Genomic DNA, 20,765 nt, shown 5'->3' with positions numbered 1-20,765 from the left:
TTGCATGGGAGATTGTGAAAAGTGTTCATATGTAGTAAAAACCTGAGAAATCCGTCCGTTTTCGTCATTTTTTATGGAATCGACTTAAAGCCAGGTCGTCACATTGGCATCTCTTCTCTCTGAAACGGTTGTACATATCGTCTGCAAAGCTATGTCGCGTGCTGCGGTATGTGGAGACACTAAAAGCACCATACTAGAACACAGATGAAGCTTCTATGTTGATGTCATAGCTAGTAAGAAGTAGTACAATTGAAATTTTAGATATCGATTATTGACTTTTTAGCTGGCTTTGGTGCCTTGGACATGAGCTAGGACCATAAGATTCGGCATGAAAGGAGGACTAGCAGCCGAGTTGCACGGGAGAATGTGAAAAGTGTTCATATGTAGTAAAAACCTGAGAAATCCGTCCGTTTTCGTCATTTGTTATCGAATCGACTTAAAGCCAGATCGTCACATTGGCCGCTCTTCTCTCTGAAACGGTTGTACTTATCGTCTGCAAAGCTATGTCGCGTGCTGCGGTATGTGGAGACACTAAAAGCCCCATAGCTGAACACAGATGAAGCTTCTAAGTTGATGTAATAGCCAGTAAGAAGTAGTACAATTCAAGTTTTAGGTATCGATTATTGACTTTTTAGCTGGCTTTGGTGCCTTGGACATGAGCTATGACCTTGCGAATCTGCATGAGAGGAGGACTAGCAGAAAAGTTGCACGGGAGAATGTGAAATGTGTTAATATGTAGTTTTAACCTGAGAAATCCGTCCGTTTTCGTCTTTTGTTATCGAATCGACTATAAGCCAGATCGTCACATTGTCCGCCCTTCTCTCTGAAACGGTTGTACTTATCGTCTGCAAAGCTATGTCGTGTGCTGCTGTATGCGGAGACACTAAAAATACCATATTAAAACACGGATGAAGCTTCTAAGTTGATGTAATAGCCAGTAAGAAGTAGTACAATTCAAGTTTAAGGTATCGATTATTGACTTTGTAGCTGGCTTTGGTGCCTTGGACGTGAGCTAGGACCTTAAGATTCTGCATGAAAGAAGGACTAGCAGCCGAGTTGTACGGGAGAATGTGAAAAGTGTTCATATGTAGTAAAAACCTGAGAAATCCATACGTTTTCGTCATTGGTTATCGATTCGTCTTAAAGCCAGATCGTCACATTGGCTGCTCATCTCTCTGAAACGGTTGTACTTATCGTCTGCAAAGCTATGTCGCGTGCTGCGGCATGTGGAGACACTAAAAGCACCATAGTAGAACACAGATGAAGCTTCTAAATTGATGTAATAGCCAGTAAGAATTAGTACAATACCAGTTTTAGGTATCGATTATTGACTTTTTAGCTGGCTTTGGTGCCTTGGACATGAGCTAGTACCTTAAGATTCTGCATGAAAGGAGGACTTGCAGCCGAATTGCATGGGAGAATGTGAAAAGTGTTCATATGTAATAAAAACCTGAGAAATCCGTCCGTTTTCGTCATTTGTTATCGAATCGACTTAAAGCCAGATCGTCACATTGGCCGCTCTTCTCTCTGAAACGGTTGTACTTATCGTCTGCAAAGCTATGTCGCGTGCTGCAGTATGCGGAGACACTAAAAGCACCATAGTAGAACACAGATGAAGCTTCTAAGATGATGTAATAGCCAGTAAGAATTAGTACAATACCAGTTTTAGGTATCGATTATTAAGTGTTTAGCTGGCTTTGGTGCCTTGCACATGAGCTAGGACCTTAAGAATCTGCATGAAAGGAGGACTAGCAGCCGAATTGCAAGGGAGATTGTGAAAAGTGTTCATATGTAGTAAAAACCTGAGAAATCCGTCCGTTTTCGTCATTTTTTATGGAATCGACTTAAAGCCAGGTCGTCACATTGGCATCTCTTCTCTCTGAAACGGTTGTACATATCGTCTGCAAAGCTATGTCGCGTGCTGAGGTATGTGGAGACACTAAATGCACCATACTAGAACACAGATGAAGCTTCTATGTTGATGTCATAGCTAGTAAGAAGTAGTACAATTGAAATTTTAGATATCGATTATTGACTTTTTAGCTGGCTTTGGTGCCTTGGACATGAGCTAGGACCATAAGATTCGGCATGAAAGGAGGACTAGCAGCCGAGTTGCACGGGAGAATGTGAAAAGTGTTCATATGTAGTAAAAACCTGAGAAATCCGTCCGTTTTCGTCATTTGTTATCGAATCGACTTAAAGCCAGATCGTCACATTGGCCGCTCTTCTCTTTGAAACGGTTGTACTTATCGTCTGCAAAGCTATGTCGCGTGCTGCGGTATGTGGAGACACTAAAAGCACCATAGCTGAACACAGATGAAGCTTCTAAGTTGATGTAATAGCCAGTAAGAAGTAGTACAATTCAAGTTTTAGGTATCGATTATTGACTTTTTAGCTGGCTTTGGTGCCTTGGACATGAGCTATGACCTTGCGAATCTGCATGAGAGGAGGACTAGCAGAAAAGTTGCACGGGAGAATGTGAAATGTGTTAATATGTAGTTTTAACCTGAGAAATCCGTCCGTTTTCGTCTTTTGTTATCGAATCGACTATAAGCCAGATCGTCACATTGTCCGCCCTTCTCTCTGAAACGGTTGTACTTATCTTCTGCAAAGCTATGTCGTGTGCTGCGGTATGCGGAGACACTAAAAATACCATATTAAAACCCGGATGAAGCTTCTAAGTTGATGTAATAGCCAGTAAGAAGTAGTACAATTCAAGTTTAAGGTATCGATTATTGACTTTGTAGCTGGCTTTGGTGCCTTGGACATGAGCTAGGACCTTAAGATTCTGCATGAAAGAAGGACTAGCAGCCGAGTTGTACGGGAGAATGTGAAAAGTGTTCATATGTAGTAAAAACCTGAGAAATCCATACGTTTTCGTCATTGGTTATCGATTCGTCTTAAAGCCAGATCGTCACATTGGCTGCTCTTCTCTCTGAAACGGTTGTACTTATCGTCTGCAAAGCTATGTCGCGTGCTGCGGCATGTGGAGACACTAAAAGCACCATAGTAGAACACAGATGAAGGTTCTAAGTTGATGTAATAGCTAGTAAGAGGTAGTACAATTCAAATTTTAGGTATCGATTATTGACTTGTTAGCTGGCTTTGGTGCCTTGGACATGAGCTAGGACCTTAAGAATCTGCATGAAAGGAGGACTAGCAGCCGAGTTGCACGGGAGGATGTGAATAGTTTTCATATGTAGTAAAAACCTGAGAAATCCGTCCATTTTCGTAATATGTAATCGAATCGACTTAAAACCGGATCGTGACATTGGCCGCTCTTCTCTCTGAACCGGTTGTACTTATCGTCTGCAAAGCTATGACGCGTGCTGCGGTATGTGGAGACACTAAAATCACCTTAGTAGGACACAGATGAAGCTCCTAAGTTGATGTAATAGCCAGTAAGAAGTAGTACAAGTCAAGTTTTAGGTATCGATTATTGACTTTTTAGCTGGCTTTGGTGCCTTGGACATGAGCTAGGACCTTAAGATTCTGCATGAAAGCAGGACTAGCAGCCGAGTTGCACTGGAGAATGTGAAAAGTGTTCATATGTAGTAAAAACCTGAGAAATCCGTCCGTTTTCGTCGTTTGTTATCGAATCGACTTAAAGCCTGATCGTCACATTGGGCGCTCTTCTCTCTGAAACGGTTGCACTTATCGTCTGCAAAGCTATGTCGCGTGCTGCAGTATGCGGAGACACTAAAAGCAGCATAGTAGAACACAGATGAAGCTTCTAAGTTGATGTAATAGCTAGTAAGAAGTAGTACAATTGAAATTTTAGATATCGATTATTGACTTTTTAGCTGGCTTTGGTGCCTTGGACATGAGCTAGGACCTTAAGATTCTGCATGAAAGCAGGACTAGCAGCCGCGTTGCACTGGAGAATGGGAAAAGTGTTCATATGTAGTAAAAACCTGAGAAATCCATACGTTTTCGTCATTGGTTATCGATTCGTCTTAAAGCCAGATCGTCACATTGGCTGCTCTTCTCTCTGAAACGGTTGTACTTATCGTCTGCTATGCTATGTCGCGTGCTGCGGCATGTGGAGACATTAAAAGCACCATAGTAGAACACAGATGAAGGTTCTAAGTTGATGTAATAGCTAGTAAGAGGTAGTACAATTCAAGTTTTAGGTATCGATTATTGACTTGTTAGCTGGCTTTGGTGCCTTGGACATGAGCTAGGACCTTAAGAATCTGCATGAAAGGAGGACTAGCAGCCGAGTTGCACGGGAGGATGTGAAAAGTTTTCATATGTAGTAAAAACCTGAGAAATCCGTCCATTTTCGTAATATGTAATCGAATCGACTTAAAACCGGATCGTGACATTGGCCGCTCTTCTCTCTGAACCGGTTGTACTTATCGTCTGCAAAGCTATGTCGCGTGCTGCGGTATGCGGAGACACTAAAATCACCATAGTAGAACACAGATGAAGCTTCTAAGTTGATGTAATAGCTAGTAAGAAGTAGTACAATTGGAATTTTAGATATCGATTATTGACTTTTTAGCTGGCTTTGGTGCCTTGGACATGAGCTAGGACCTTAAGATTCTGCATGAAAGGAGGACTAGCAGCCGAGTTGCACGGGAGAATGTGAAAAGTGTTCATATGTAGTAAAAACCTGAGAAGTCCGTCCGTTTTGTCATTTGTTATCGAATCGACTTAAAGCCAGATCGTCAAATTGGCCGCTCTTCTCTCCGAAACGGTTGTACTTATCGTCTGAAAGCTATGTCGCGTGCTGCGGTATGCGCAGACACTTAAAGCACCATAGTAGAACACAGATGAAGATTCTAAGTTGATGTAATAGCCAGTAAGAAGTAGTACAAGTCAAGTTTTAGGTATCGATTATAGACTTTTTAGCTGGCTTTGGTTCCTTGGACATGAGCTAGGACCTTAAGACTCTGCATGAAAGGAGGACTAACAGCCGCCTTGCACGTGAGAATGTGAAAAGTGTTCTCATGTAGTAAAAACCTGAGAAATCCGACCGTTTTCGTCATTTGTTATCGAATCGACTTAAAGCCAGATCGTCACATTGGCCGCTCTCCTCTTGGAAACGGTTGTACTTATCGTCTGCAAAGCTATGTCGCGTGCTGCGGTATGTGGAGACACTAAAAGCACCATAGTAGAACACAGATGAAGATTCTAAGTTGATGTAATAGCCAGTAAGAAGTAGTACAAGTCAAGTTTTAGGTATCGATTATAGACTTTTTAGCTGGCTTTGGTTCCTTGGACATGAGCTAGGACCTTAAGAATCTGCATGAAAGGAGGACTAACAGCCGCCTTGCACGTGAGAATGTGAAAAGTGTTCACATGTAGTAAAAACCTGAGAAATCCGACCGTTTTCGTCATTTGTTATCGAATCGACTTAAAGCCAGATAGTCACATTGGCCGCTCTTCTCTCTGAAACGGTTGTACTTATCGTCTGCAAAGCTATGTCGAGTGCTGCGGTATGTGGAGACACTAAAAGAACCATAGTAGAACACAGATGAAGCTTATAAGTTGATGTAATAGCCAGTAAGAGGTAGTACAATTCCAGTTTAAGGTATCGATTATTAAATTTTTCGCTGGCTTTGGTGCCTTGGACATGAGCTAGGACCTTAAGATTCTGCATGAAAGGAGGACTAGCAGCCGAGATGCATGGGAGAATGTGAAAAGTGTTCATATGTAGTAAAAACCTGAGAAATCCGTTCGTTATCGTCATATATTACCGAATCGACTTAACGCCGGATCGTCACATTGGCCGGTTTTCTCTCTGAAACGGTTGTACTTATCGTCTGCAAAGCTATGTCGCGTGCTGCGGTATGTGGAGACACTAAAATCACCTTAGTAGGACACAGATGAAGCTTCTAAGTTGATGTAATAGCCAGTAAGAAGTAGTACAAGTCAAGTTTTAGGTATCGATTATTGACTTTTTAGCTGGCTTTGGTGCCTTGGACATGAGCTAGGACCCTAAGAATCTGCATGAGAGGGAGACTAGCAGAAAAGTTGCACGGGAGAATGTGAAATGTGCTCATATGTAGTATTAACCTGAGAAATCCGTCCGTTTTCTTCTTTTGTAATCGAGTCGACTATAGGCCAGATCGTAACATTGTCCGCCCTTCTCTCTGAAACGGCTGTACTTATCGTCTGAAAGCTATGTCGCGTGCTGCGGTATGTGGAGACACTAAAAGCACCATAGTAGAACACAGATGAAGCTTCTAAGTTGATGTAATAGCTAGTAAGAAGTAGTACAATTGAAATTTTAGATATCGATTATTGACATTTTAGCTGGCTTTGGTGCCTTGGACATGAGCTAGGACCTTAAGATTCTGCATGAAAGCAGGACTAGCAGCCGAGTTGCACTGGAGAATGTGAAAAGTGTTCATATGTAGTAAAAACCTGAGAAATCCGTCCGTTTTCGTCGTTTGTTATCGAATCGACTTAAAGCCAGATCGTCACATTGGCCGCTCTTCTCTCCGAAACGGTTGTACTTATCGTTTGAAAGCTATGTCGCGTGCTGCGGTATGCGGAGACACTAAAAGCACCATAGTAGAACACAGATGAAGCTTCTAAGATGATGTAATAGCCAGTAAGAATTAGTACAATATCAGTTTTGGGTATCGATTATTGACTTCTAGCTGGCTTTGGTGACTTGGACATGAACTAGGACCTTAAGATTCTGCATGAAAGGAGGGTTAGCAGCCGCCTTGCACGTGAGAATGTGAAAAGTGTTCACATGTAGTAAAAACCTGAGAAATCCGACCGGTTTCGTCATTTGTTATCGAATCGACTTAAAGCCAGATAGTCACATTGGCCGCTCTTCTCTCTGAAACGGTTGTACTTATCGTCTGCAAAGCTATGTCGAGTGCTGCGGTATGTGGAGACACTAAAAGAACCATAGTAGAACACAGATGAAGCTTATAAGTTGATGTAATAGCCAGTAAGAGGTAGTACAATTCAAGTTTAAGGTATCGATTATTAAATTTTTCGCTGGCTTTGGTGCCTTGGACATGAGCTAGGACCTTAAGATTCTGCATGAAAGGAGGACTAGCAGCCGAGATGCATGGGAGAATGTGAAAAGTGTTCATATGTAGTAAAAACCTGAGAAATCCGTCCGTTTTCGTCATTTTTTATGGAATCGACTTAAAGCCAGGTCGTCACATTGGCATCTCTTCTCTCTGAAACGGTTGTACATATCGTCTGCAAAGCTATGTCGCGTGCTGTGGTATGTGGAGACACTAAAAGCACCATACTAGAACACAGATGAAGCTTCTATGTTGATGTCATAGCTAGTAAGAAGTAGTACAATTGAAATTTTAGATATCGATTATTGACTTTTTAGCTGGCTTTGGTGCCTTGGACATGAGCTAGGACCATAAGATTCGGCATGAAAGGAGGACTAGCAGCCGAGTTGCACGGGAGAATGTGAAAAGTGTTCATATGTAGTAAAAACCTGAGAAATCCGTCCGTTTTCGTCATTTGTTATCGAATCGACTTAAAGCCAGATCGTCACATTGGCCGCTCTTCTCTCTGAAACGGTTGTACTTATCGTCTGCAAAGCTATGTCGCGTGCTGCGGTATGTGGGGACACTAAAAGCACCATAGCTGAACACAGATGAAGCTTCTAAGTTGATGTAATAGCCAGTAAGAAGTAGTACAATTCAAGTTTTAGGTATCGATTATTGACTTTTTAGCTGGCTTTGGTGCCTTGGACATGAGCTATGACCTTGCGAATCTGCATGAGAGGAGGACTAGCAGAAAAGTTGCACGGGAGAATGTGAAATGTGTTAATATGTAGTTTTAACCTGAGAAATCCGTCCGTTTTCGTCTTTTGTTATCGAATCGACTATAAGCCAGATCGTCACATTGTCCGCCCTTCTCTCTGAAACGGTTGTACTTATCGTCTGCAAAGCTATGTCGTGTGCTGCGGTATGCGGAGACACTAAAAATACCATATTAAAACCCGGATGAAGCTTCTAAGTTGATGTAATAGCCAGTAAGAAGTAGTACAATTCAAGTTTAAGGTATCGATTATTGACTTTGTAGCTGGCTTTGGTGCCTTGGACATGAGCTAGGACCTTAAGATTCTGCATGAAAGAAGGACTAGAAGCCGAGTTGTACGGGAGAATGTGAAAAGTGTTCATATGTAGTAAAAACCTGAGAAATCCATACGTTTTCGTCATTGGTTATCGATTCGTCTTAAAGCCAGATCGTCACATTGGCTGCTCTTCTCTCTGAAACGGTTGTACTTATCGTCTGCAAAGCTATGTCGCGTGCTGCGGCATGTGGAGACACTAAAAGCACCATAGTAGAACACAGATGAAGGTTCTAAGTTGATGTAATAGCTAGTAAGAGGTAGTACAATTCAAGTTTTAGGTATCGATTATTGACTTGTTAGCTGGCTTTGGTGCCTTGGACATGAGCTAGGACCTTAAGAATCTGCATGAAAGGAGGACTAGCAGCCGAGTTGCACGGGAGGATGTGAATAGTTTTCATATGTAGTAAAAACCTGAGAAATCCGTCCATTTTCGTAATATGTAATCGAATCGACTTAAAACCGGATCGTGACATTGGCCGCTCTTCTCTCTGAACCGGTTGTACTTATCGTCTGCAAAGCTATGACGCGTGCTGCGGTATGTGGAGACACTAAAATCACCTTAGTAGGACACAGATGAAGCTCCTAAGTTGATGTAATAGCCAGTAAGAAGTAGTACAAGTCAAGTTTTAGGTATCGATTATTGACTTTTTAGCTGGCTTTGGTGCCTTGGACATGAGCTAGGACCTTAAGATTCTGCATGAAAGCAGGACTAGCAGCCGAGTTGCACTGGAGAATGTGAAAAGTGTTCATATGTAGTAAAAACCTGAGAAATCCGTCCGTTTTCGTCGTTTGTTATCGAATCGACTTAAAGCCTGATCGTCACATTGGGCGCTCTTCTCTCTGAAACGGTTGCACTTATCGTCTGCAAAGCTATGTCGCGTGCTGCAGTATGCGGAGACACTAAAAGCAGCATAGTAGAACACAGATGAAGCTTCTAAGTTGATGTAATAGCTAGTAAGAAGTAGTACAATTGAAATTTTAGATATCGATTATTGACTTTTTAGCTGGCTTTGGTGCCTTGGACATGAGCTAGGACCTTAAGATTCTGCATGAAAGCAGGACTAGCAGCCGCGTTGCACTGGAGAATGGGAAAAGTGTTCATATGTAGTAAAAACCTGAGAAATCCATACGTTTTCGTCATTGGTTATCGATTCGTCTTAAAGCCAGATCGTCACATTGGCTGCTCTTCTCTCTGAAACGGTTGTACTTATCGTCTGCTATGCTATGTCGCGTGCTGCGGCATGTGGAGACATTAAAAGCACCATAGTAGAACACAGATGAAGGTTCTAAGTTGATGTAATAGCTAGTAAGAGGTAGTACAATTCAAGTTTTAGGTATCGATTATTGACTTGTTAGCTGGCTTTGGTGCCTTGGACATGAGCTAGGACCTTAAGAATCTGCATGAAAGGAGGACTAGCAGCCGAGTTGCACGGGAGGATGTGAAAAGTTTTCATATGTAGTAAAAACCTGAGAAATCCGTCCATTTTCGTAATATGTAATCGAATCGACTTAAAACCGGATCGTGACATTGGCCGCTCTTCTCTCTGAACCGGTTGTACTTATCGTCTGCAAAGCTATGTCGCGTGCTGCGGTATGCGGAGACACTAAAATCACCATAGTAGAACACAGATGAAGCTTCTAAGTTGATGTAATAGCTAGTAAGAAGTAGTACAATTGGAATTTTAGATATCGATTATTGACTTTTTAGCTGGCTTTGGTGCCTTGGACATGAGCTAGGACCTTAAGATTCTGCATGAAAGGAGGACTAGCAGCCGAGTTGCACGGGAGAATGTGAAAAGTGTTCATATGTAGTAAAAACCTGAGAAGTCCGTCCGTTTTGTCATTTGTTATCGAATCGACTTAAAGCCAGATCGTCAAATTGGCCGCTCTTCTCTCCGAAACGGTTGTACTTATCGTCTGAAAGCTATGTCGCGTGCTGCGGTATGTGGAGACACTAAAAGCACCATAGTAGAACACAGATGAAGATTCTAAGTTGATGTAATAGCCAGTAAGAAGTAGTACAAGTCAAGTTTTAGGTATCGATTATAGACTTTTTAGCTGGCTTTGGTTCCTTGGACATGAGCTAGGACCTTAAGAATCTGCATGAAAGGAGGACTAACAGCCGCCTTGCACGTGAGAATGTGAAAAGTGTTCACATGTAGTAAAAACCTGAGAAATCCGACCGTTTTCGTCATTTGTTATCGAATCGACTTAAAGCCAGATAGTCACATTGGCCGCTCTTCTCTCTGAAACGGTTGTACTTATCGTCTGCAAAGCTATGTCGAGTGCTGCGGTATGTGGAGACACTAAAAGAACCATAGTAGAACACAGATGAAGCTTATAAGTTGATGTAATAGCCAGTAAGAGGTAGTACAATTCCAGTTTAAGGTATCGATTATTAAATTTTTCGCTGGCTTTGGTGCCTTGGACATGAGCTAGGACCTTAAGATTCTGCATGAAAGGAGGACTAGCAGCCGAGATGCATGGGAGAATGTGAAAAGTGTTCATATGTAGTAAAAACCTGAGAAATCCGTTCGTTATCGTCATATATTACCGAATCGACTTAACGCCGGATCGTCACATTGGCCGGTTTTCTCTCTGAAACGGTTGTACTTATCGTCTGCAAAGCTATGTCGCGTGCTGCGGTATGTGGAGACACTAAAATCACCTTAGTAGGACACAGATGAAGCTTCTAAGTTGATGTAATAGCCAGTAAGAAGTAGTACAAGTCAAGTTTTAGGTATCGATTATTGACTTTTTAGCTGGCTTTGGTGCCTTGGACATGAGCTAGGACCCTAAGAATCTGCATGAGAGGGAGACTAGCAGAAAAGTTGCACGGGAGAATGTGAAATGTGCTCATATGTAGTATTAACCTGAGAAATCCGTCCGTTTTCTTCTTTTGTAATCGAGTCGACTATAGGCCAGATCGTAACATTGTCCGCCCTTCTCTCTGAAACGGCTGTACTTATCGTCTGAAAGCTATGTCGCGTGCTGCGGTATGTGGAGACACTAAAAGCACCATAGTAGAACACAGATGAAGCTTCTAAGTTGATGTAATAGCTAGTAAGAAGTAGTACAATTGAAATTTTAGATATCGATTATTGACATTTTAGCTGGCTTTGGTGCCTTGGACATGAGCTAGGACCTTAAGATTCTGCATGAAAGCAGGACTAGCAGCCGAGTTGCACTGGAGAATGTGAAAAGTGTTCATATGTAGTAAAAACCTGAGAAATCCGTCCGTTTTCGTCGTTTGTTATCGAATCGACTTAAAGCCAGATCGTCACATTGGCCGCTCTTCTCTCCGAAACGGTTGTACTTATCGTTTGAAAGCTATGTCGCGTGCTGCGGTATGCGGAGACACTAAAAGCACCATAGTAGAACACAGATGAAGCTTCTAAGATGATGTAATAGCCAGTAAGAATTAGTACAATATCAGTTTTGGGTATCGATTATTGACTTCTAGCTGGCTTTGGTGACTTGGACATGAACTAGGACCTTAAGATTCTGCATGAAAGGAGGGTTAGCAGCCGCCTTGCACGTGAGAATGTGAAAAGTGTTCACATGTAGTAAAAACCTGAGAAATCCGACCGGTTTCGTCATTTGTTATCGAATCGACTTAAAGCCAGATAGTCACATTGGCCGCTCTTCTCTCTGAAACGGTTGTACTTATCGTCTGCAAAGCTATGTCGAGTGCTGCGGTATGTGGAGACACTAAAAGAACCATAGTAGAACACAGATGAAGCTTATAAGTTGATGTAATAGCCAGTAAGAGGTAGTACAATTCAAGTTTAAGGTATCGATTATTAAATTTTTCGCTGGCTTTGGTGCCTTGGACATGAGCTAGGACCTTAAGATTCTGCATGAAAGGAGGACTAGCAGCCGAGATGCATGGGAGAATGTGAAAAGTGTTCATATGTAGTAAAAACCTGAGAAATCCGTTCGTTATCGTCATATATTACCGAATCGACTTAAAGCCAGATCGTCACATTGGCCGGTTTTCTCTCTGAAACGGTTGTACTTATCGTCTGCAAAGCTATGTCGCGTGCTGCGGTATGTGGAGACACTAAAATCACCTTAGTAGGACACAGATGAAGCTTCTAAGTTGATGTAATAGCCAGTAAGAAGTAGTACAATTCAAGTTTTAGGTATCGATTATTGACTTTTTAGCTGGCTTTGGTGCCTTGGACATGAGCTAGGACCCTAAGAATCTGCATGAGAGGGAGACTAGCAGAAAAGTTGCACGGGAGAATGTGAAATGTGCTCATATGTAGTATTAACCTGAGAAATCCGTCCGTTTTCGTCTTTTGTAATCGAGTCGACTAAAGGCCAGATCGTAACATTGTCCGCCCTTCTCTCTGAAACGGCTGTACTTATCGTCTGAAAGCTATGTCGCGTGCTGCGGTATGCGGAGACACTAAAAGCAGCATAGTAGAACACAGATGAAGCTTCTAAGTTGATGTAATAGCTAGTAAGAAGTAGTACAATTGAAATTTTAGATATCGATTATTGACTTTTTAGCTGGCTTTGGTGCCTTGGACATGAGCTAGGACCTTAAGATTCTGCATGAAAGCAGGACTAGCAGCCGAGTTGCACTGGAGAATGTGAAAAGTGTTCATATGTAGTAAAAATCTGAGAAATCCGTCCGTTTTCGTCGTTTGTTATCGAATCGACTTAAAGCCAGATCGTCACATTGGCCGCTCTTCTCTCCGAAACGGTTGTACTTATCGTCTGAATGCTATGTCGCGTGCTGCGGTATGTGGAGACACTAAAAGCACCATAGTAGAACACAGATGAAGCTTCTAAGATGATGTAATAGCCAGTAAGAATTAGTACAATACCAGTTTTGGGTATCGATTATTGACTTCTAGCTGGCTTTGGTGACTTGGACATGAGCTAGGACCTTAAGATTCTGCATGAAAGGAGGGTTAGCAGCCGAGTTGCACGGGAGAATGTGAAAAGTGTTCATATGTAATAAAATCCTGAGAAATCCGTCCGTTTTCGTCATTTGTTATGGAATCGACTTAAAGCCAGATCGTCACATTGGCCGCTCTTCCCTCTGACGCTGTTGTACTTATCATCTGCAATGCTATGTCGCGTGCTGCGGTATGCGCAGACACTTAAAGCACCATAGTAGAACACAGATGAAGCTTCTAAGTTGATGTAATAGCCAGTAAGAAGTAGTACAATTCAAGTTTTAGGTATCGATTATTGACTTTGTAGCTGGCTTTGGTGCCTTGGACATGAGCTAGGACCTTCAGATTCTGCATGAAAGGAGGACTAGCAGCCGAGTTGCACGGGAGATTGTGAAAAGTGTTCATATGTAGTAAAAACCTAAGAGATCCGTTCGTTTTCGACATTTGTTATCGAATCGACTTAAAGCCAGATCGTCACATTGGCCGCTCTCCACTCTGAAACGGTTGTACTTATCGTCTGCAAAGCTATGTCGCGTGCTGCGGTATGTGGAGACACTAAAAGCACCATAGTAGAACACAGATGAAGATTCTAAGTTGATGTAATAGCCAGTAAGAAGTAGTACAATTCAAGTTTAAGGTATCGGTTATTGACTTTGTAGCTGGCTTTGGTGCCTTGGACATGAGCTAGGACCTTAAGATTCTGCATGAAAGAAGGACTAGCAGCCGAGTTGTACGGGAGAATGTGAAAAGTGTTCATATGTAGTAAAAACCTGAGAAATCCATACGTTTTCGTCATTGGTTATCGATTCGTCTTAAAGCCAGATCGTCACATTGGCTACTCTTCTCTCTGAAACGGTTGTACTTATCGTCTGCAATGCTATGTCGCGTGCTGCGGCATGTGGAGACACTAAAAGCAGCATAGTAGAACACAGATGAAGGTTCTAAGTTGATGTAATAGCTAGTAAGAGGTAGTACAATTCAAGTTTTAGGTATCGATTATTGACTTGTTAGCTGGCTTTGGTGCCTTGGACATGAGCTAGGACCTTAAGAATCTGCATGAAAGGAGGACTAGCAGCCGAGTTGCACGGGAGGATGTGAAAAGTTTTCATATGTAGTAAAAACCTGAGAAATCCGTCCATTTTCGTAATATGTAATCGAATCGACTTAAAACCGGATCGTGACATTGGCCGCTCTTCTCTCTGAACCGGTTGTACTTATCGTCTGCAAAGCTATGTCGCGTGCTGCGGTATGCGGAGACACTAAAATCACCATAGTAGAACACAGATGAAGCTTCTAAGTTGATGTAATAGCTAGTAAGAAGTAGTTCAATTGGAATTTTAGATATCGATTATTGACTTTTTAGCTGGCTTTGGTGCCTTGGACATGAGCTAGGACCTTAAGATTCTGCATGAAAGGAGGACTAGCAGCCGAGTTGCACGGGAGAATGTGAAAAGTGTTCATATGTAGTAAAAACCTGAGAAGTCCGTCCGTTTTGTCATTTGTTATCGAATCGACTTAAAGCCAGATCGTCAAATTGGCCGCTCTTCTCTCCGAAACCGTTGTACTTATCGTCTGAAAGCTATGTCGCTTGCTGCGGTATGCGCAGACACTTAAAGCACCATAGTAGAACACAGATGAAGATTCTAAGTTGATGCAATAGCCAGTAAGAAGTAGTACAAGTCAAGTTTTAGGTATCGATTATAGACTTTTTAGCTGGCTTTGGTTCCTTGGACATGAGCTAGGACCTTAAGACTCTGCATGAAAGGAGGACTAACAGCCGCCTTGCACGTGAGAATGTGAAAAGTGTTCTCATGTAGTAAAAACCTGAGAAATCCGACCGTTTTCGTCATTTGTTATCGAATCGACTTAAAGCCAGATCGTCACATTGGCCGCTCTTCTCTCTGAAACGGTTGTACTTATCGTCTGCAAAGCTATGTCGAGTGCTGCGGTATGTGGAGACACCAAAAGCACCATAGTAGAACACAGATGAAGCTTATAAGTTGATGTAATAGCCAGTAAGAGGTAGTACAATTCAAGTTTAAGGTATCGATTATTAAATTTTTAGCTGGCTTTTGTGCCTTGGACATGAGCTAGGACCTTAAGATTCTGCATGAAAGGAGGACTAGCAGCCGAGATGCATGGGAGAATGTGAAAAGTGTTCATATGTAGTAAAAACCTGAGAAATCCGTTCGTTATCGTCATATATTACCGAATCGACTTAAAGCCGGATCGTCACATTGGCCGGTTTTCTCTCTGAAACGGTTGTACTTATCGTCTGCAATGCTATGTCGCGTGCTGCGGCATGTGGAGACACTAAAAGCACCATAGTAGAACACAGATGAAGCTTCTAAGATGATGTAATAGCCAGTAAGAAGTAGTACAATTCAAGTTTTAGGTATCGATTATTGACTTTGTAGCTGGCTTTGATGCCTTGGACATGAGCTAGGACCTTAAGATTCTGCATGAAAGGAGGACTAGCAGACGAGTTGCACGGGAGATTGTGAAAAGTGTTCATATGTAGTAAAAACCTAAGAGATCCGTTCGCCATCGTCATTTGTTAACGAATCGACTTAAAGCCAGATCGTCACATTGGCCGCTCTCCACTCTGAAACGGTTGTACTTATCGTCTGCAAAGCTATGTCGCGTGCTGCGGTATGTGGAGACACTAAAAGCACCATAGTAGAACACAGATGAAGATTCTAAGTTGATGTAATAGCCAGTAAGAAGTAGTACAATTCAAGTTTAAGGTATCGATTATTGACTTTTTAGCTGGCTTTTGTGCCTTGGACATGAGCTAGGACCCTAAGAATCTGCATGAGAGGGAGACTAGCAGAAAAGTTGCACGGGAGAATGTGAAATGTGCTCATATGTAGTATTAACCTGAGAAATCCGTCCGTTTTCGTCTTTTGTAATCGAGTCGACTAAAGGCCAGATCGTAACATTGTCCGCCCTTCTCTCTGAAACGGCTGTACTTATCGTCTGAAAGCTATGTCGCGTGCTGCGGTATGCGGAGACACTAAAAGCAGCATAGTAGAACACAGATGAAGCTTCTAAGTTGATGTAATAGCTAGTAAGAAGTAGTACAATTGAAATTTTAGATACCGATTATTGACTTTTTAGCTGGCTTTGGTGCCTTGGACATGAGCTAGGACATTAAGATTCTGCATGAAAGCAGGACTAGCAGCCGAGTTGCACTGGAGAATGTGAAAAGTGTTCATATGTAGTAAAAACCTGAGAAATCCGTCGGTTTTCGTCGTTTGTTATCGAATCGACTTAAAGCCAGATCGTCACATTGGCCGCTCTTCTCTCCGAATCGGTTGTACTTATCGTCTGAAAGCTATGTCGCGTGCTGCGGTATGTGGAGACACTAAAAGCACCATAGTAGAACACAGATGAAGCTTCTAAGATGATGTAATAGCCAGTAAGAATTAGTACAATACCAGTTTTGGGTATCGATTATTGACTTCTAGCTGGCTTTGGTGACTTGGACATGAGCTAGGACCTTAAGATTCTGCATGAAAGGAGGGTTGGCAGCCGAGTTGCACGGGAGAATGTGAAAAGTGTTCATATGTAATAAAAACCTGAGAAATCCGTCCGTTTTCGTCATTTGTTATGGAATCGACTTAAAGCCAGATCGTCACATTGGCCGCTCTTCCCTCTGACGCTGTTGTACTTATCATCTGCAATGCTATGTCGCGTGCTGCGGTATGCGCAGACACTTAAAGCACCATAGTAGAACACAGATGAAGCTTCTAAGTTGATGTAATAGCCAGTAAGAAGTAGTACAATTCAAGTTTTAGGTATCGATTATTGACTTTGTAGCTGTCTTTGGTGCCTTGGACATGAGCTAGGACCTTAAGATTCTGCATGAAAGGAGGACTAGCAGCCGAGTTGTACGGGAGAATGTGAAAAGTGTTCATATGTAGTAAAAACCTGAGAAATCCATACGTTTTCGTCATTGGTTATCGATTCGTCTTAAAGCCAGATCGTCACATTGGCTACTCTTCTCTCTGAAACGGTTGTAATTATCGTCTGCAATGCTATGTCGCGTGCTGCGGCATGTGGAGACACTAAAAGCACCATAGTAGAACACAGATGAAGGTTCTAGGTTGATGTAATAGCTAGTAAGAGGTAGTACAATTCAAGTTTTAGGTATCGATTATTGACTTGTTAGCTGGCTTTGGTGGCTTGGACATGAGCTAGGACCTTAAGAATCTGCATGAAAGGAGGACTAGCAGCCGAGTTGCACGGGAGGATGTGAAAAGTTTTCATATGTAGTAAAAACCTGAGAAATCCGTCCATTTTCGTAATATGTAATCGAATCGACTTAAAACCGGATCGTGACATTGGCCGCTCTTCTCTCTGAACCGGTTGTACTTATCGTGTGCAAAGCTATGTCGCGTGCTGCGGTATGCGGAGACACCAAAAGCACCATAGTAGAACACAGATGAAGCTTATAAGTTGATGTAATAGCCAGTAAGAGGTAGTACAATTCAAGTTTAAGGTATCGATTATTAAATTTTTAGCTGTCTTTGGTGCCTTGGACATGAGCTAGGACCTTAAGATTCTGCATGAAATGAGGACTAGCAGCCGAGATGCATGGGGGAATGTTAAAAGTGTTCATATGTAGTAAAAACCTGAGAAATCCGTTCGTTATCGTCATATATTACCGAATCGACTTAAAGCCGGATCGTCACATTGGCCGATTTTCTCTCTGAAACGGTTGTACTTATCGTCTGCAAAGCTATGTCGCGTGCTGCGGTATGTGGAGACACTAAAATCACCTTAGTAGGACACAGATGAAGCTTCTAAGTTGATGTAATAGCCAGTAAGAAGTAGTACAAGTCAAGTTTTAGGTATCGATTACTGACTTTTTAGCTGGCTTTGGTGCCTTGGACATGAGCTAGGACCTTAAGATTCTGCATGAAAGCAACACTAGCAGCCGAGTTGCACTGGAGAATGTGAAAAGTGTTCATATGTAGTAAAAACCTGAGAAATCCGTCCGTTTTCGTCGTTTGTTATCGAATCGACTTAAAGCCTGATCGTCACATTGGGCGCTCTTCTCTCTGAAACGGTTGCACTTATCGTCTGCAAAGCTATGTCGCGAGCTGCAGTATGCGGAGACACTAAAAGCAGCATAGTAGAACACAGATGAAGCTTCTAAGTTGATGTAATAGCTAGTAAGAAGTAGTACAATTGAAATTTTAGATATCGATTATTGACTTTTTAGCTGGCTTTGGTGCCTTGGACATGAGCTAGGACCTTAAGATTCTGCATGAAAGCAGGACTAGCAGCCGAGTTGCACTGGAGAATGTGAAAAGTGTTCATATGTAGTAAAAACCTGAGAAATCCGTCGGTTTTCGTCGTTTGTTATCGAATCGACTTAAAGCCAGATCGTCACATTGGCCGCTCTTCTCTCCGAAACGGTTGTACTTATCGTCTGAAAGCTATGTCGCGTGCTGCGGTATGTGGAGACACTAAAAGCACCATAGTAGAACACAGATGAAGCTTCTAAGATGATGTAATAGCCAGTAAGAATTAGTACAATACCAGTTTTGGGTATCGATTATTGACTTCTAGCTGGCTTTGGTGACTTGGACATGAGCTAGAACCTTAAAATTCTGCATGAAAGGAGGGTTAGCAGCCGAGTTGCACGGGAGAATGTGAAAAGTGTTCATATGTAATAAAAACCTGAGAAATCCGTCCGTTTTCGTCATTTGTTATGGAATCGACTTAAAGCCAGATCGTCACATTAGCCGCTCTTCCCTCTGACGCTGTTGTACTTATCATCTGCAATTCTATGTCGCGTGCTGCGGTATGCGCAGACACTTAAAGCACCATAGTAGAACACAGATGAAGCTTCTAAGTTGACGTAATAGCCAGTAAGAAGTAGTACAATTCCAGTTTTAGGTATCGATTATTGACTTTTTAGCTGGCTTTGGTGCCTTGGACATGAGCTAGGACCTTAAGATTCTGCATGAAAGCAGGACTAGCAGCCGAGTTGCACTGGAGAATGTGAAAAGTGTTCATATGTAGCAAAAACCTGAGAAATCCGTCCGTTTTCGTCGTTTGTTATCGAATCGACTTAAAGCCTGATCGTCACATTGGGCGCTCTTCTCTCTGAAACGGTTGCACTTATCGTCTGCAAAGCTATGTCGCGTGCTGCAGTATGCGGAGACACTAAAAGCAGCATAGTAGAACATAGATGAAGCTTCTAAGTTGATGTAATAGCTAGTAAGAAGTAGTACAATTGAAATTTTAGATATCGATTATTGACTTTTTAGCTGGCTTTGGTGCCTTGGACATGAGCTAGGACCTTAAGATTCTGCATGAAAGGAGGACTAGCAGCCGAGTTGCACGGGAGAAAGTGAAAAGTGTTCATATGTAGTAAAAACCCGAGAAATCCGTACGTTTTCGTCATTGGTTATCGAATCGTCTTAAAGCCAGATCGTCACATTGGCCGCTCTTCTCTCTGAAACGGTTGCACTGATCGTCTGCAAAGCTATGTCGCGTGCTGCAGTATGCGGAGACACTAAATGCAGCATAGTAGAACACAGATGAAGCTTCTAAGTTGATGTAATAGCTAGTAAGATGTAGTAAAATTGAAATTTTAGATATCGATTATTGACTTTTTAGCTGGCTTTGGTGCCTTGGACATGAGCTAGGACCTTAAGATTCTGCATGAAAGGAGGACTAGCAGACGCGATGCATGGGAGAATGTGAAAAGTGTTCATATGTAGTAAAAACCTGAGAAATCCGTTCGTTATCGTCATATATTACCGAATCGACTTATAGCCGGATCGTCACATTGGCCGGTTTTCTCTGTGAAACGGTTGTACTTATCGTCTGCAAAGCTATGTCGTGTGCTGCGGTATGTGGAGACACTAAAATCACCTTAGTAGGACACAGATGAATCTTCTAAGTTGATGTAATAGCCAGTAAGAAGTAGTACAAGTCAAGTTTTAGGTATCGATTATTGACTTTTTAGCTGGCTTTGGTGCCTTGGACATGAGCTAGGACCCTAAGAATCTGCATGAGAGGGAGACTAGCAGAAAAGTTGCACGGGAGAATGTGAAATGTGCTCATATGTAGTATTAACCTGAGAAATCCGTCCGTTTTCGTCTTTTGTAATCGAGTCGACTAAAGGCCAGATCGTAACATTGTCCGCCCTTCTCTCTGAAACGGCTGTACTTATCGTCTGAAAACTATGTCGCGTGCTGCGGTATGTGGAGACACTAAAAGCACCATAGTAGAACACAGATGAAGCTTCTAAGTTGATGTAATAGCCAGTAAGAAGTAGTACAATTCCAGTTTTAGGTATCGATTATTGACTTTTTAGCTGGCTTTGGTGCCTTGGACATGAGCTAGGACCTTAAGATTCTGCATGAAAGCAGGACTAGCAGCCGAGTTGCACTGGAGAATGTGAAAAGTGTTCATATGTAGTAAAAACCTGAGAAATCCGTCCGTTTTCGTCGTTTGTTATCGAATCGACTTAAAGCCAGATCGTCACATTGGGCGCTCTTCTCTCTGAAACGGTTGCACTTATCGTCTGCAAAGCTATGTCGCGTGCTGCAGTATGCGGAGACACTAAAAGCAGCATAGTAGAACACAGATGAAGCTTCTAAGTTGATGTAACAGCTAGTAAGAAGTAGTACAATTGAAATTTTAGATATCGATTATTGACTTTTTAGCTGGCTTTGGTGCCTTGGACATGAGCTAGGACATTAAGATTCTGCATGAAAGGAGGACTAGCAGCCGAGTTGCACGGGAGAAAGTGA

Source organism: Schistocerca gregaria, unplaced genomic scaffold (genome assembly GCF_023897955.1).
Source record: "Schistocerca gregaria isolate iqSchGreg1 unplaced genomic scaffold, iqSchGreg1.2 ptg000043l, whole genome shotgun sequence".
NCBI lineage: Eukaryota > Metazoa > Arthropoda > Insecta > Orthoptera > Acrididae > Schistocerca > Schistocerca gregaria.
The sequence above is the reverse complement of the archived record's forward strand: the minus strand, read 5'-3'. Positions refer to the sequence as shown.